Raw genomic sequence first — 14,951 nt, forward strand, 5'->3', positions numbered from 1 at the left:
GGTTTGGTTTTGGCATTTTTTGTGTCAAACTGCTTTGGTGAGCCTATAATCATTATCAAAACCTAAATACCAGAGCATGAGACTACCATAGACCAAATCATTTCTATAAGACATCATGTAATTCTGAAGAAATTGCAGTGACATCCCCCTGGGGCTCATGAATTGATATCAAACTATAGTAGTTATATATGGGATAGTTCAGATTAAGGAAATATCACACAGACAGCAACCTGGTCAATTTAAATTCATAGCATTCGTCATTCTCTGAAGGGTCTTTCCAAAGCTTGCTTCCATTCCTAAAAATAATTTCTCTAGGACCTATATTAACTAAGCTAGAATTCACTTTTACTGATTAACTAAATTAATATTGTAAAATACTGTAATTCACACTTTGTCACCTAATCTTTATTGCACACATTATAATCTATCTCAAATTTTACCTTTTTACACTGAGCTTTATACAACAGAGGATACCCAGAACAAGAGACAGAGACATCAAGACCATAATAATATTGGGCAGAGCATTTACCAATAAAAGTGCCACAAAATGAAGTTTCAATAAATGTCTTAGAATTCAAGTGGTAGTTGCCTCACATTGCTGGAAACAAAACAAAACAAAACCTTCTTTTAAATATCCAATAACTCGATTTAATCATTCACTAAATAAATATATTGATTGATCTTTTCATAGAAAGTTTAACAAAATTCCATCATTAAAGGAAGTATTTCCAAGGATTTACTCTAGTAAGTGGAGCTCAGGGTATTGCAGTAGGGATAATGCATGCTGAATTCCTTCTTTATTCTTCACTAGTTTCAAAAACTTGAGTAAGACTTGTAATCCTTCTGAGCCTCTTTTTCTTAAATATCCAAATGAGGATGTACTAGTCAGAGTTTTTGTCTACAAACAACAGAGACCAACTCAGACTAAATTAAACAGAAAGAAATGTACTGGAAGGCTATTGGGTTGCTCAAAACCTGGAGAGTAACCCCTTAATAGGCTCATAAAGGCTCAGAAATCAGGGGACGTGAAATAACACACAGGAAAATTCTGCTTAAGACAATATCTTGGGGCCTGCACCACAGGAATCTCAGATGCAGGGAATCAGTTGAGACATACCCACTGAAACTTTGAATCCTTACCCAGGCAGGGACACCTTGATGACCCTGCCCTCCACCTACCTTGGGAATCCCTGTAAACAAATATAAGATCTAATATTTTTATAGCACTTACCACGTGGCTGACACTTTTCTAAACATAACATACATAATAATCCTCACACCACCACACATAGATGATTTATTTTTATCAAGCAACTAATAGGGCTGTTCGTTTTGATCAGCTAACTAATGAGGCACATTCTATGATTACATAGATTAGGATTAGGTAGATTAGGAAACTAAGGAACAGAGATGTTAAGTAACTTGCCCAAACTGGTCAGTGGTGGTGTTAGAATTTAAACCTGCTCATTACAATGACTTGCATGTCTTCTAATGGATAATAATAGACCAGTCTCACAGATTATTTCTGGCATATAGTTTCTGCTCAGTAATCATATGATGCTATTTTTCCCTAAGGTTTCATGAAACAGAAATAACTGATCATCAAATATTTCATAATGGTTTGCTAAGGTGTTTATATTTCAAAAATGCTGGCTCGATTCCTGTAGTGAGAGAGGGTACAATCTTCCCTTAGTAGAAGACACATTGACATCTGCAGAGCAAAATTCCACAGACAATAGGGAAACATACTGGTGATAAAATCAAGAAAAGGACCTCAGCACAGCACTTCCCATCCATCTCACATCATGACATTCAGAGAAAGGGACAATATTCACGCAGCATAAGAATGAAACCAACAAGGATATTGGCAGCTGGAGCTGCCCCAGACCCCACCTGGCCTTTCTTGGGAAGAGAAGGAATCAGTGTCTCTGGACACCTAAAACTCATTCATGATCAATCAGTATGAGTGACAAGCAGCACCCATTTGCCTTGCAGAATGTCTCAAATATCAATAATTAATATTTTAGATTATGCTTTCATAAAATATTCCATTTCTTCTTTTTAAAAAATCACCAGGAGATTATTCACCAAAATCCTCAAACCTTCTACTTGTTTCACATGCACAGATTTTCAAATTCATGCAAGCAGCATTTTTAAATTATGCTATGTCATAGCCCTCAAATATGAACAATGGAGGTTAAGAAAAAGAACCGCTTTGTTAGTGCTGATGTGCCAGGGTGTTGTTCTCTGTGGAGTGTCTCCCTCTGCTTCCTGGGAAACACCTTCACGCTTGTGGAGGGCTGCCAGAGTTCACAGAATGCAGCGTGGAAAATGCTGCCTTATGTAAAATAATATTTTCTCTTTCTCTCCTTACTTCTACAACCCACTACACTAAGCTATTTATATTTCTGCAAATGTAGCATACTTTCTTCACCCCTGGCCTTTGCATATGCAGAAAGCCAGAAGGACCCCCCCATTTCTATTTTAGGAAACGTATCTGAACAATAATGGAGGATTGTTGGCAATTCACACTTTTTTTTGGCCACGTGAGCAACCAAAGCTACCTGGAAAACTGTCACAAAGGAGAAGCTACCCCATTGAGACTTTGGCACAATCTTCCCCACATCTCCCCGTTGGACATTTAAGGATCGTTGTAATAGCAGAGGCTTTCTCATATCTGAATAAATTAGGAGCCAGAGAAATTAAGCCATATAATAAAACTAATTTTAAGAGGATAACTGCTCTTAATGAGACTATTGCATGCCAAAATCAAATTAAATTATTTTATTAACAATGTAAAAGACCAAAAGAAAAAAAAAAAAAAGCTCAAAGGCTTAAAAATAAATCTCTTCCATTAGTTGGGATATTTTAGGCAAAATATTTAATTGACCTCTTTGAAAATCTTCTCTTCATGAAAAATAGTGTGAAAATCACTAGAGTAAATAACTATTTTTTTATCACAAAGTTAGCCATGTCCTAAAAGTCCTAAAATCACCCCAAACATGCCAATTATAATGCAATTATGCTCTTAAGTAAAACGTACTGCTTTCTTACAGCCTCAAATAACTGTAGCACAATACCAATTAAATTAACATGAGATGTTTCTTTCCCAAAGTAAGAAAGGATTATTAATAATCTATCAGGACACATTCTCTGGACAGGCCAGGTTTTTAAAGTAAAGTTCCCATTACCTGACTGTGCTTAGAGCATTTTGGACTTACATTTTAGTGTGTAAACAGCTTCCAGCCTCTGAACAGATCACAGGTGGAGCTGCACAGCCAACTCCCTAACCTGCTGTCACAGGAGCTTTCACCAGTGCAGAACCATGCGATGATCACAGCCATCTAGGAGGCATCTGAGGGAGGCAGGTTCAGCCTCTATTCTCCAAGCACCAAAAGGGAAGCTTCCACCTGGTATGAGGGAAGATGTGAACAAACAATGTTAATTGTGTGCATTGCTGCCATTATTATTTATTGTTGCATCACTTCTTGCAGCTTTAATAGGTGATTTCAGAGATTCCATCCTAATTTTTCAAATCATTATTTTAGGAGGAAAACATTTACTAATAATGGCAAAATAAAACAAAACCATTCTCAGTTCTGAACCATTTCTATCAAAATCCCTGAACCTTCCACTCCAAGTTTGCCAGCAGAGTCCCTAGTCTTATTCAAAATCCCACCTGCTGCAGCTGCAGCCTCTGCCTCTCCCTCTCATTCATGGGGCTCCTCCCTCCTGGAGGGGTCATTGTATCTCAATACTACCACACCCTGAGACTGGCACAGTGCTGTTCCCACCAGGGCCTCTGTCCTAAGATGGACACAAGTGCCTCTCCCCAAAATATGCAGTTTACAATCACAGAAAACATGAATTTTTAATCCAGCTATATTTTGTAAGGGACTAGTCTCTATTACCTACTCCCCCATTCCTGCCTGAATGCTGTATTCAAAAATACTTAAATTGTGTCTGTTGTCAAAGGAGGTTATACACCTTTTGGATCTAGAAGCATCAAGTGGGCTCATCAATTAGTTTCTGGGGATTATAAGATAAACCATATCATATTTCATAGATCTATAGAAATAGAGAGTTAGAGTATGTGACCACACATAATGACAGTAAATCTACAAACCTTTAAAAATTAATCTAATTTCTGTGTGTGTTTCTGTAGGTGTCTATATTCACAGTGCATACACACATAGTATACACAGTGTCTATATTCATAGTCTACACACGCACATACATTCACATTCACGTAAGTGTGTGTGTGTGTGTGTATGTATGTACATTGTACTTTTCTCACTATGAACTCTCTCTGGTGATGCCATCCATACTCATAGCTTCAGTTATTGCCAATAAAAAAGAACTCACAGGTGTGTATTTTCAGCCCAAATAATTCCTCTGAGCTCCAGCCTTGCCTATTCAATGTCTTCTCAAAATGTCCAAGCTGAACACACATCATGCCATCGTGCTTCTCCCTCTTTCCCCAGGGTAGGATGGGATTACAGGAAACCTTAGGCCTCTTCAGTATCTTCCATTGTACCAGCATCCACTGGGTACAGAGTACAAAACAGACACTTAACAGTCACCCTGTTTCCTTCTTCTTCCTCACCCTCCATATTCAATCTATCACCAAGTAACATGTGGTGTTTTGCTTTGCTTTGTTTTGTTTTGAGACCGAGTGTCACTCTGTCACCCAGACTGGAGTGCAGTGGCGCCATCTCAGCTCACTGCAACCTCCATCTCCCAGGCTGAAGCAATTCTCCTGTCTCAGCTGGGACTACAGGCATGCACCACTACACCTGGCTAGTTTTTATATTTTTAGTAGAGACAAGGTTTTACCATATTGGTCAGGCTGGTCTCAAACTCCTGACCTCAGGTGATCTACTTGCCTTGGCCTCCCTAAGAGCTGGGATTACAGGCATGAGCCACCGCTCCCAGCTGTAACATGTGTTTTATCAGGTATTTTTCTGGACTAGCCCAGCATATCCATATCCTTTAATATCACTACAGGTCCAAACCATATGGGATTCTGAATAAGTCACTTTTTGTCACACTAGATTAAAGCAGGAGCCAGAGTTGGGGATATAAATTAAAAATTACTTCACATACTAAACACCCCAGAAAGCATTTGGGGACTAGATACATCCTTGGGATTTCCTAAATATCCAAACCAGCTGAAACTTACAGCTATCATCCCACCATCTCCCACCAGCCTACGTCAGAAGATGATGAGGAGGAAGGAAGGGACTCAAGGAATTTAGTAGAAGTTACGGTTACAGCAGAGGTCTGGAGTTTTGTGATGCACTGATCAACCCACTGACACCATCCCTACTCTCATAAATTCAGGTGAAGTGGGCTCCAAGAAAAAATCTTACAGAGACTGGAAAATGGCTTCTCTTTGGCTTCTCTTTCTCTGGTAGATTTGTTTATATAGTTTATATAAACTTAAGTAGTCACAACATACTTGTGACTATTTAAGCTAAGAAAAGAAAGAACTGAAAAAGAGATGTCAATTTAGAGAGGCAGCCCAGAAACAGCCTGATTTCCTACCTTTGCTTGGGCAAGAATGAGTAAGTGTCCCATGGATCCAGTAAACATTGTGAAAGTTCCTTGGTTGTGAATCCTCTTGCCCACACCTTATGCAGGATGGCTGGCTGCTGAGCAAGGAAGAGCCAGCAGTAAGAAGGCACAGGTGGGTCATGAGAGATGGGAGCAAGGGCAGTGGAGCAATGAGGCAGCAAGGAGGTCCCCTATGTGCTATGGAAAAAACCCACATGCGATCCATGGAAGATGGTGGCATTTAGGGAGCTGCCCCAAAGGGGACACTTACAACCAGAGAAACAATAATGGTCAAGAGAAGATGGTATTGTCATCATCACTAAGAGAAAAAGCATCTGACCCCCCTCCCTTTATCTCTTCTCCAAGTTCCCAACATACCCAAGGAGAAATGGCTAACGGAGAGGGTATGGAAGCCCAGATAGCACGTTGTCATTATCAGAAGTTCTTTAGGCCAAAGCTGGATGAGGTTGAGAGGAAGAGAAGAGCATCTGAATGTGAACATGAGACTGAAGTTTTAAATGGGCTCAACATGAACTGGACTAACTGATAAAACATGTGCAATAGGTATGGATCTGTTCAGATGTCACTAAGAGATAGGAACATGAGATCTGACAAGGTTTACTTGAAAGAATTAACGTGAGAAAATAAAACTATTTCATTTCATATTTGTGCTTAAAGAAGCGTAGATCTTTAAAGGAATCAGATGTAAAACGTGCTATCATCTTTCAACTAGACAACTATATTAAATTACTCCAAGCCTACCTGCATCCACTCTGGTGTCTCTCAAATGTAATTATGGAAAAAAATTACATCTAACTGTGTCACCCTCCCATCTCTAATTAAAACCCTTCTATTGTAAGACCCATTGCTTTTAAGACAAAACAAAATGTTTCTATGTAAAGTATGAAGATCTGCAATCTGGATTTCACCTAACATCCCAGGATCATGTTGTTCCAACCTCTCTTCCTTTGCTATTTACTCCAGCCTCCTTTTAATCCTTCTTCTTGCCACTGTCTCTCATACCACAGGACCTTTGCACATGTTCTCCCTGGATTCATCCCATATTTTTCACACTTAATTCTGAATCATTCCCTGGATCTTAGCTCAAAAATCATTTCCTCAGAGCATCCTTTCCTCTGTCTGCTGCATCCTACAATTAGAACTCTGAAAGCACGTGGATCACTTCTTCAGGTATTTATCAGAGATGCACCTTTGTATTAGTGTGTGTCATTACTTGGTTATGCCTCTCTCTGTGTTTCTTATCCTCTCCCACCCCGCAACATTGAGCTCTGTGATGACAGAAACCACATCTATTAGGACACATTTTTGTGTTCCCATGGTCCAACACAGTATCTGGCACATAGATATAATAAGTCAATGTTTGATGGATAAGTGAACTACAAACCTTACATATTATGATAAATAAAAATAATTGCTACTAAATTTACAACCCTAGAATCTATCAGTGACTTTTTTCTTAAACAGGATTATTGTTATTAAATATGCCAATCTTCTTAATATTTTGATTCAACTGGTCACAGTCCATAAAAGCTTGAAAAGTTGACCCTGAAATCCAAGATGTAAACCAGATATCAAGTGTTAACCCTGTAATCTGTATGCCCGAGGCACAGATGCTACTCCCTCAACATCTTCAGGCCCTAGAAAGCATCTAGGTAAACTGACTAGGGAATGAAAGGCAAAGAGTAGAAGAACACAGACCCACTAACAAGACCAAGCTCCCAATGCAAAATGGAAAGTAAAGTATACCAGTAAACTACTGCAATAGTGGGTACATAGTAAGTCCCCAGCAAATGCAAGAGGATTCCCATAATTATTACATATGCATAAAGTTTTATTTGCTAATAAATCCTGTTCATGTGCAAAATTCAGTTGCAATTTTTTTGCATTTAATTTTTTAATAGTTCACTATTTTTAAAATTCTGACAAAGTTAATTTTTTTATACTCTCAATAGAAAACGTGTCCAAGGATCTAACTTTCTGGAATATTTTTCTCACATTTTTAGGGAACAAATAGTATGCTATGTTATTAGAATTCAGAGACAGTATTAAATTAATTTAATTTATTGTATATTTCTCTCTGGACACAACTGAAACTTACAAACATGAAACAGCCAACCTGCCCAGCACCAGACAACACATGGAAAACTACCCAGATTTCTCTAAATTCACTGGTTAAGAGAAACTGTCATGGCTCAGTAGTACTTTGTGTTTCTGATACTGAAGCAATGTCAATGCTAGAAGAAGTTATTATTAATGTGAATTTGGCTGGTCATCTCTAGGAATATCATTTGAAAAATAACCTGATGTTTTTAAGGTTACTCTTAGTGTGATTAAATAATTTCCAAATGGTTGCTCCAGGGTGGAGGGTTTTTTTTTTTTCTTTCTATAAATAATTTCACCATTTTTTCAACCCCAGAATGTCATCCTCAATCTACAAAATAGATCATAAACTAAAACATTAAAGTAAAAATCAAACCTTATATGTACATCAAAGATTCAGCTTGTGTCAAACAGTGGTAAGCTTTATAATGAAAGAAGAAAGCCAGCACTCTTTAGAATATAAGTACTCTAATCCCTTACCAAAAACTCTTTTATTTAAATGTGTGGTCTAAACACTATAAGCACAGCAGTATCATACAATTAAAAAGATATTTAAGGCAAGAGTTTTAAAAAGACATATTTATGTAATTATCCTTTACTCAATCCAAAAAGGGTGTATGTAATCTTATTTATATATTAACTGCTATCATGAATATTATGGCTTAGATATAGCACTGATAAAGTTTTTCAGTAATTTTTCTTGAAACTGGCAAGGTTAATAATTAGGATTAGTTTAAATGAAAATGGCAAATTGCCTCTCTGTTTTTTCTTGAATTTCCATGGTGAGCAAAAACCAAAAAAATTTGTATTCCATGTTATTCATGATTCTCCTATTTCATGACTTCAATCAGTATCATTTGAAAAAGAAATTATGTTTCTACAGTTACTACTGTGTAGTCCTTAAACAATGCAAGCAAAAAGCTTATGATAAAAACAGCATGCTTGCATTCTATTGCCAATATTCCACCAATGAAGGCTGCACATGTATCCAAATAATGTGGGGAGGGCTGAGATGCATGAGTAAGGTGGAGAAATAGCTGACACCACTGCCGTTTGTATGAGAATATAATGTTCACAACTCATTTTCAGGAAGCCATGCTCTCTGTGTTTCAATAACAGTGATGAGTTTGTCCTGAGTCATCCACACTCTTGCCCAGATGTTTCTGTGAGTCAGCGCTTAATTTTTAACAAATACATTCCAGGAAAACAAACATATAGCAAAAGATATTTATATTAATTTTTAAATGTTTATGAAAATCAACATAATATCACATTACTATAATTTCTAAATGATCTCCTATACTTATGTATAGATTTACTCCACAAAATGATTTAGGCCATCAATATTTTTTAGCACTGGTGGCTAAGGACTCTTGCTCACTTATGGTGCTTAGCAGGGACTCTGAGTAACCAGGAGCTTAATGAGACAATTTTATATTACCCATCATTTTATTCATTCAGTAAAATGACTCCATTCATCCACTGGCATCATTTTACTGTGATTCCCAAATCATTTAGGGCCACACAGATTTTCTTCCTTTCATTTCACAAGGTAGGAAGCAGAAAAAATTTTTCAACTTGGCTGCATGCTTAGCAAGATTATGGACTGTTCCGATAAATCATTCTATTCACGTTAGACTGCATGGTCTTCTTTTCAAGGCAGTTTGTTCGAGGATTTGGTCATGATTATGAGGACTTTTTCACAAGTTAGTATGTTCTATCCAATGAATTTGAGAGATGATAGATTAATTTGTAAAAGAAGTCAACAGTTATAGTTCATATCTAATTCAGCCGTAATTACTTTTATAAATGCAAACTATATAATCAAAACATTGCTTGAGAACAAAAACCAACCTTACTTTATTAGGGTGGTGTGCAAAGGAATATAAACTGAGGCAACAGTCCTTTTTTGTGACTGATGCTTAAGATTAGAGAATATAGCCAGTGCAGTCTATTTATGAGAATCTGAAATATTAGGCAAGGCCATGTCACATAATTGTTGAAGCACTGTCACAATCAAAAATGGCTGCCACTTTTCTGAAAATTGACATTGGGGAAATGCTAGACCCATAAATCCCCCTATAGATCTTACAGTTAGTGACAAGACCTGCTGAAATTCTGGATAACAACAGATATAGAAAAACTGAAATATTTCAGAAAGTACTATGTTGCAGGTATACTAGCATAAATTCCAGTGGCCCTATTAAAAACTCTATTCTAGAGAAGACATGGCTAGAGTGTGCAAGTTTACTTGATTTTTGTTAAAACCATGTCTTGGTGAAATTAAAATAGGGAGTCTCCTAAAATGTAGGAATTTCCTCTTTCTTGTCCTGCTCAATTTACAATCATTGTCCAATAAATAGAGGTTATACAAGATAGGGTTCAGCATAGTTAATACTAGCAGTAGGTTTATAATAATCTGTATGTCTATTTGATTATTCAACATAAATACTTAAAATCAGGAAGCTTAACTTGAAAAGCATGTGGCTTTATTTAGAACGGTAGACACGTCATAGATAATTCCTATGCTTCCATTATTTTCTTATATGAAATCGAATTTGTAAGAAAAACATGTTGTTATAGGAATTCATAAATATTTTTAAGCAGAGGACATGATCACATCTCCATTTTGAAAAATATTTTTGAAAGGCAATACAGAGTATGAAGAGCATAAAATCAATTAAAAGCCTATTTCAATAGATTCAGAAAAGGAAGAGCCTAGGACTGGACATCTTCCCTGTTTGATCTGTGCCCTGCCCCACCACCACTCCTTCCACTTCCACCACTGTTGGTAAAAATGGAAGAGAAAGCCAAGTAAATAATCATTACAGCTAAGGTAGTTGATATAGTTTGACTGTGTCCCCACCCAAATCTCATCTTGAATTGTAGCCCCCATAATTCTCACATGTCATGAGAGGGACCCAGTGGGAGGTAATTAAATCATAAGGGCGGGACTTTCCTGTGCAGTTCTCATGATAGTAAGTCTGGTGAGATCTGGTAGTTTTATAAATGGGAGATCCCCGGCACATGCTTTCTTGCCTGCTGCCATGTAAGACCTGCCTTTGCCCCTCATTCACTTTCAGCCAGGATTGTGAGGCCTCCCCAGTCATGTGGAAATATGAGTCAATTAAACCTCTTTTAAATTACCCAGTCTCAGGTGTGTCTTTATTAGCATCATAAGAACAGACTAATACGTAGCCATCCAAAGTGTTGATTAGAGTCAAAACTCATGAACAAGGGAAAGTGATGGGCAAAGGAAAGGCCAGCCCCAAACCACATAAGAAAGGCAGGAGTTAGAGGATTGAAGTGCTGGAACTTAGCTATGAGCACTTTTTTTTTACACTTTAAGTACTGGGACATATGTGCAGAACGTGCAAGTTTGTTACATAGGTATACATGTGCCATGGTGATTTGCTGCACCCATCAACCTGTCATTTATGTTTTAAGCCCACGTGCATTAGGTATTTGTCCTCATGCTACCTCTCCCCTTGCCCCCCAATCCTCCAACAGGCCCTGGTGTATGATGTTTCCCTCCCTGTCTCGACATGTTCTCGCAATGAGCACTTTTTAATTGAGGCAGCAGGGAGATCCTGCCTTCAGCTGCTGGTAGAAAAGAAGCTGTCAGGGAGAGACGAGGCCAACTTGAAAAGCAATAGTACAGGCAAGCACTGGTGCAGGCTGAAAGACTCATTGCAAATGTGGGGAAAGGCAACCAAAAATGTGAGTACTTGATGTATTGGAGAACAAAGCACAGCGCCATGATGATTCTGCATGCAGGTGTGGAACAGAGAAGCTGGACACCTTTCCCATGCTTCTGTTTGGTTCCAAAGATTTAATGATCCCAGACCACCAGACCATATTCACAAGAAAATTTAAAAATGCAATATCAAAATAATTGGTTTCTGTATTATTGTCTAGTTAGGATTGGTTCATTGCCTACTCCAATCGTGCACATAATTTGAAATAGACTAAAACTTTCTGTCAACTCTTTCCTATTTTCATATTTTATTAATTTTCATGTTCTTACAATGTATCAAATATTTATGATTTTATTACTAAATATTCGAATGTTTCTTTTTAAAGTTACTGAAGCTAAACTTAGTTGATGTAAGTTGATATATTGTTTCTTTATGTTTTAAAAGTAATTTGGAAGTGGCAGGGATTCTAATACCTTGAGCACAGCTTTAGAGATACAGAGTTTAGTTTCATGTGTAAACTAAAATTCAGATAGAATCCAGTTAAACATCTCAAAGGAGCTTGTGTGATACATAGAAGTATAGAATAGAAAAGCACTTATCACATAAGAAGGGGACTAGGAGCTTTATAGAAATTAAACTTTTTTTAAATTTCTACCCTCTCATATGTTGTTTTCTTCCCTAAAATTCATAAACACAGATAAATATAAAAATATAAATTTTTATATGAAGTTTTTACTATTCTAATTTAACCATTACCCATTACAGTGGTCAATTTATTTTTAATATTTTTTACTGTGAAAAAACATGTATCATAATATTTGCCATTTTAGCCATTTTCAAGTGTACTATTCAGTTGCACTGATAACATTCATAATGTTTCACAATCATCACCACCATCTCTTTCAAAACTTGGCACCCTAAACAGTACCAATTAAAAAGAACTCCCCATTCCCTCCTCTCCCCAGCCCTTGGTAACCTCTAATCCAATTTCTGTGTCTAGTTGTCTAATCTAGATATTTAATAAAAGTGAATTTATACAACATTTATCATTTTTTTAATGTGGCTTGTTTTACTTTGTAGCATAATTACTATGTAGCATAATGTTTCCAAGGTTCATCCATGTTGTACCATGCATCAAAGTTTTATTACTTTTTATGGTTGAATAATATCTCATTATATGTGTGTATCACATTTTATTTGCCCATTCATCTGCTGATGGACACTTCCCTTGTTGCCACCTTTTGGTTATTGTGGATAATGATGCGGTGAACATTGTCATACAAGTATCTGTTTGAGTCTTTTTCAGTTATTTTGAATATATGCCTATGATGGGAATTGCTGGATTGTATTCTGTGTTTAACATTTTCAGAAGCTACCAAACATTTTTGCAGTGGCTGCACCATTTTATATTCCTATTCACAATGTAAAAGACTTTCAATCTCTCTACATCCTTACCAACACTTGTTATTTTGCTTTTTTATTTATCATACTCATCCTTGTAGCTGTGAAGTGATAGTTCATTATGATTTTGATTTGCACTTCCCTAATTACTAGGGCCAATTTATTTGTAAAAGCTACCTTTAACACAATAATTAATATTTTGTGTTTCTATATGTTCATTTCTAATATTTTATTTTCTTAGGTGGCCTTTAAAACTTTATATTCTTAGATCTATATTTTAAAATGTATTTTATAAGAAAGAATAAACTCATTGGCATTTTTAATTTGCAGTATATTCTAGAGCCAAAATTTGGCAATATCTTGATGAAAAATATAGTTTCATTAGGTTGGTGCAAAAGTAATTTTTTAAAGCACAAATATGCATAAGACATTTCAAACAAAACTGACAGCAGCAGGGAACATCTTCAAATCCAGATACTGTCACACTCTTTAATAACAGCTTCTCATCCACCTGATTTAAATAATATATAACCCTGTTACAGTTCTATGAGAGACTCTTTTCAAAGGTTATATAAAGGACTTTTTCCTTCTGTTGTTCCCTCCTTGACTAAAAGTACATGCCTGGTTATTAAAAATGTAACTTTATTTTAAAATACCTTAAGAATTTCATCTAATCTATAAAACTTTGTTAAGAAACACAAATAAAAATATTGGCCTGTCTTTAAACTTAATCCCCTTTCCAATTTATGCCTGTTTTCATATTCTTATTTTATTTTTCTCAAAGTGTAAAAACTGGAATTTATTTTTTAGGTGCTGTTGTGCATGACAACCTGGAATTAATTATCATACTTTGAACATAAGCAAAGTGATTCTAAAATTATGATATGTAGGAAACTTCAAAATTAACCTATAGCTTAGACATCCAGTGGTTTAAATGCATTAAATTCTGTACTCTGTGTAGAGACATGCAGATTACCTGTTCCTGATATTAACATATAGCTCTCTTCAAAGAACTTTTTGTTTTCATAATATTCTCCGTTAAAGTATATATTAATTTAATATTTCCTAATTTCCTAATTTGTACAAGTATAGAGAAGAAATGAGTAATGGATGATTATACTATAATTAAATTCTATTCAGTGGTCCAGTGACTATGAAATACACATATCTCATTTCTTAATGGTATTCCATTAAAAGTTCTAAAGTAAGGAGTAATGGAAGCATTTCTGATTTCACTTTTTAAAAATGAAAGTCACTTAGGAAAAGGATTGCCAATTTATCTTTAAGTTTCTCCTCTTTATCTGTTTCCAACAGCCACATTCACCAACAAACCTCTCCCACTCGAAAGCATTGAAATAGACATGCTGCAAATGCGAAGGGTATGTCTGTGATGTGAACACAAGAGTGGGCTGCTTCACTTCCAGCTCCTTCTGGAGGATTAAACAGACACTAATCCTGAAAAATACACAGAGAAAAGCTTCTTTCCCAGAACATATGCTCACACACAAGTCATTGTAGTAGTGAGCAGGGGAGGATTCTTTATCAGCCCTAACTTTACAGAAAGGAGGGTGGCTTTTACTTGCTATCATACTAGTTTAAAACATAAACAATTACTGGTAGGTTGCAAACATTTGTGGTCCAGAAGTCTCTAATGAATGCCCTTCACTAACAACTCCTTAAGTAATAATGTGTACTAATGGACTGAACATTCACCAAAAAGATAGAAAATAGAAATAGCTGGCCTAAATATCAAAACCTGGCAAGTGTTTTACACTGGCCTGAACTTGTCTTACATGTTCTAATGGGATAAAACACACCTTGACAGTATGTAAGCATCTTTGCCACTTGGCTAGGATGTGTCATCTTAACAACAATAAAAATTAATAAATATAAATAAAAATAATATATTTAATAAATAAAAATAAATATAAATAATAAAAACCAGTGGCAAAAATATAAACTTAGAATAATGTTTGCTTTTGCGCCTAAAGGAAATTGCCAAATCATGTCTGAATCTAAGAAACTTAATTTACAAAGTGGGATAAGGAGACATAATAACACCTTGCAACAATGCCCCAAGGTTTTTGTAAGGTCATAGTGAGTGAAGTACTAAGCAGGTTCACTTCAGTTTGTCCAAGAGAACTGTTAACACCCAATTCACCCTAATGCTTAGAA

The sequence above is a fragment of the Saimiri boliviensis genome, chromosome 4 (assembly GCF_048565385.1).
Source record: "Saimiri boliviensis isolate mSaiBol1 chromosome 4, mSaiBol1.pri, whole genome shotgun sequence".
Lineage (NCBI taxonomy): Eukaryota > Metazoa > Chordata > Mammalia > Primates > Cebidae > Saimiri > Saimiri boliviensis.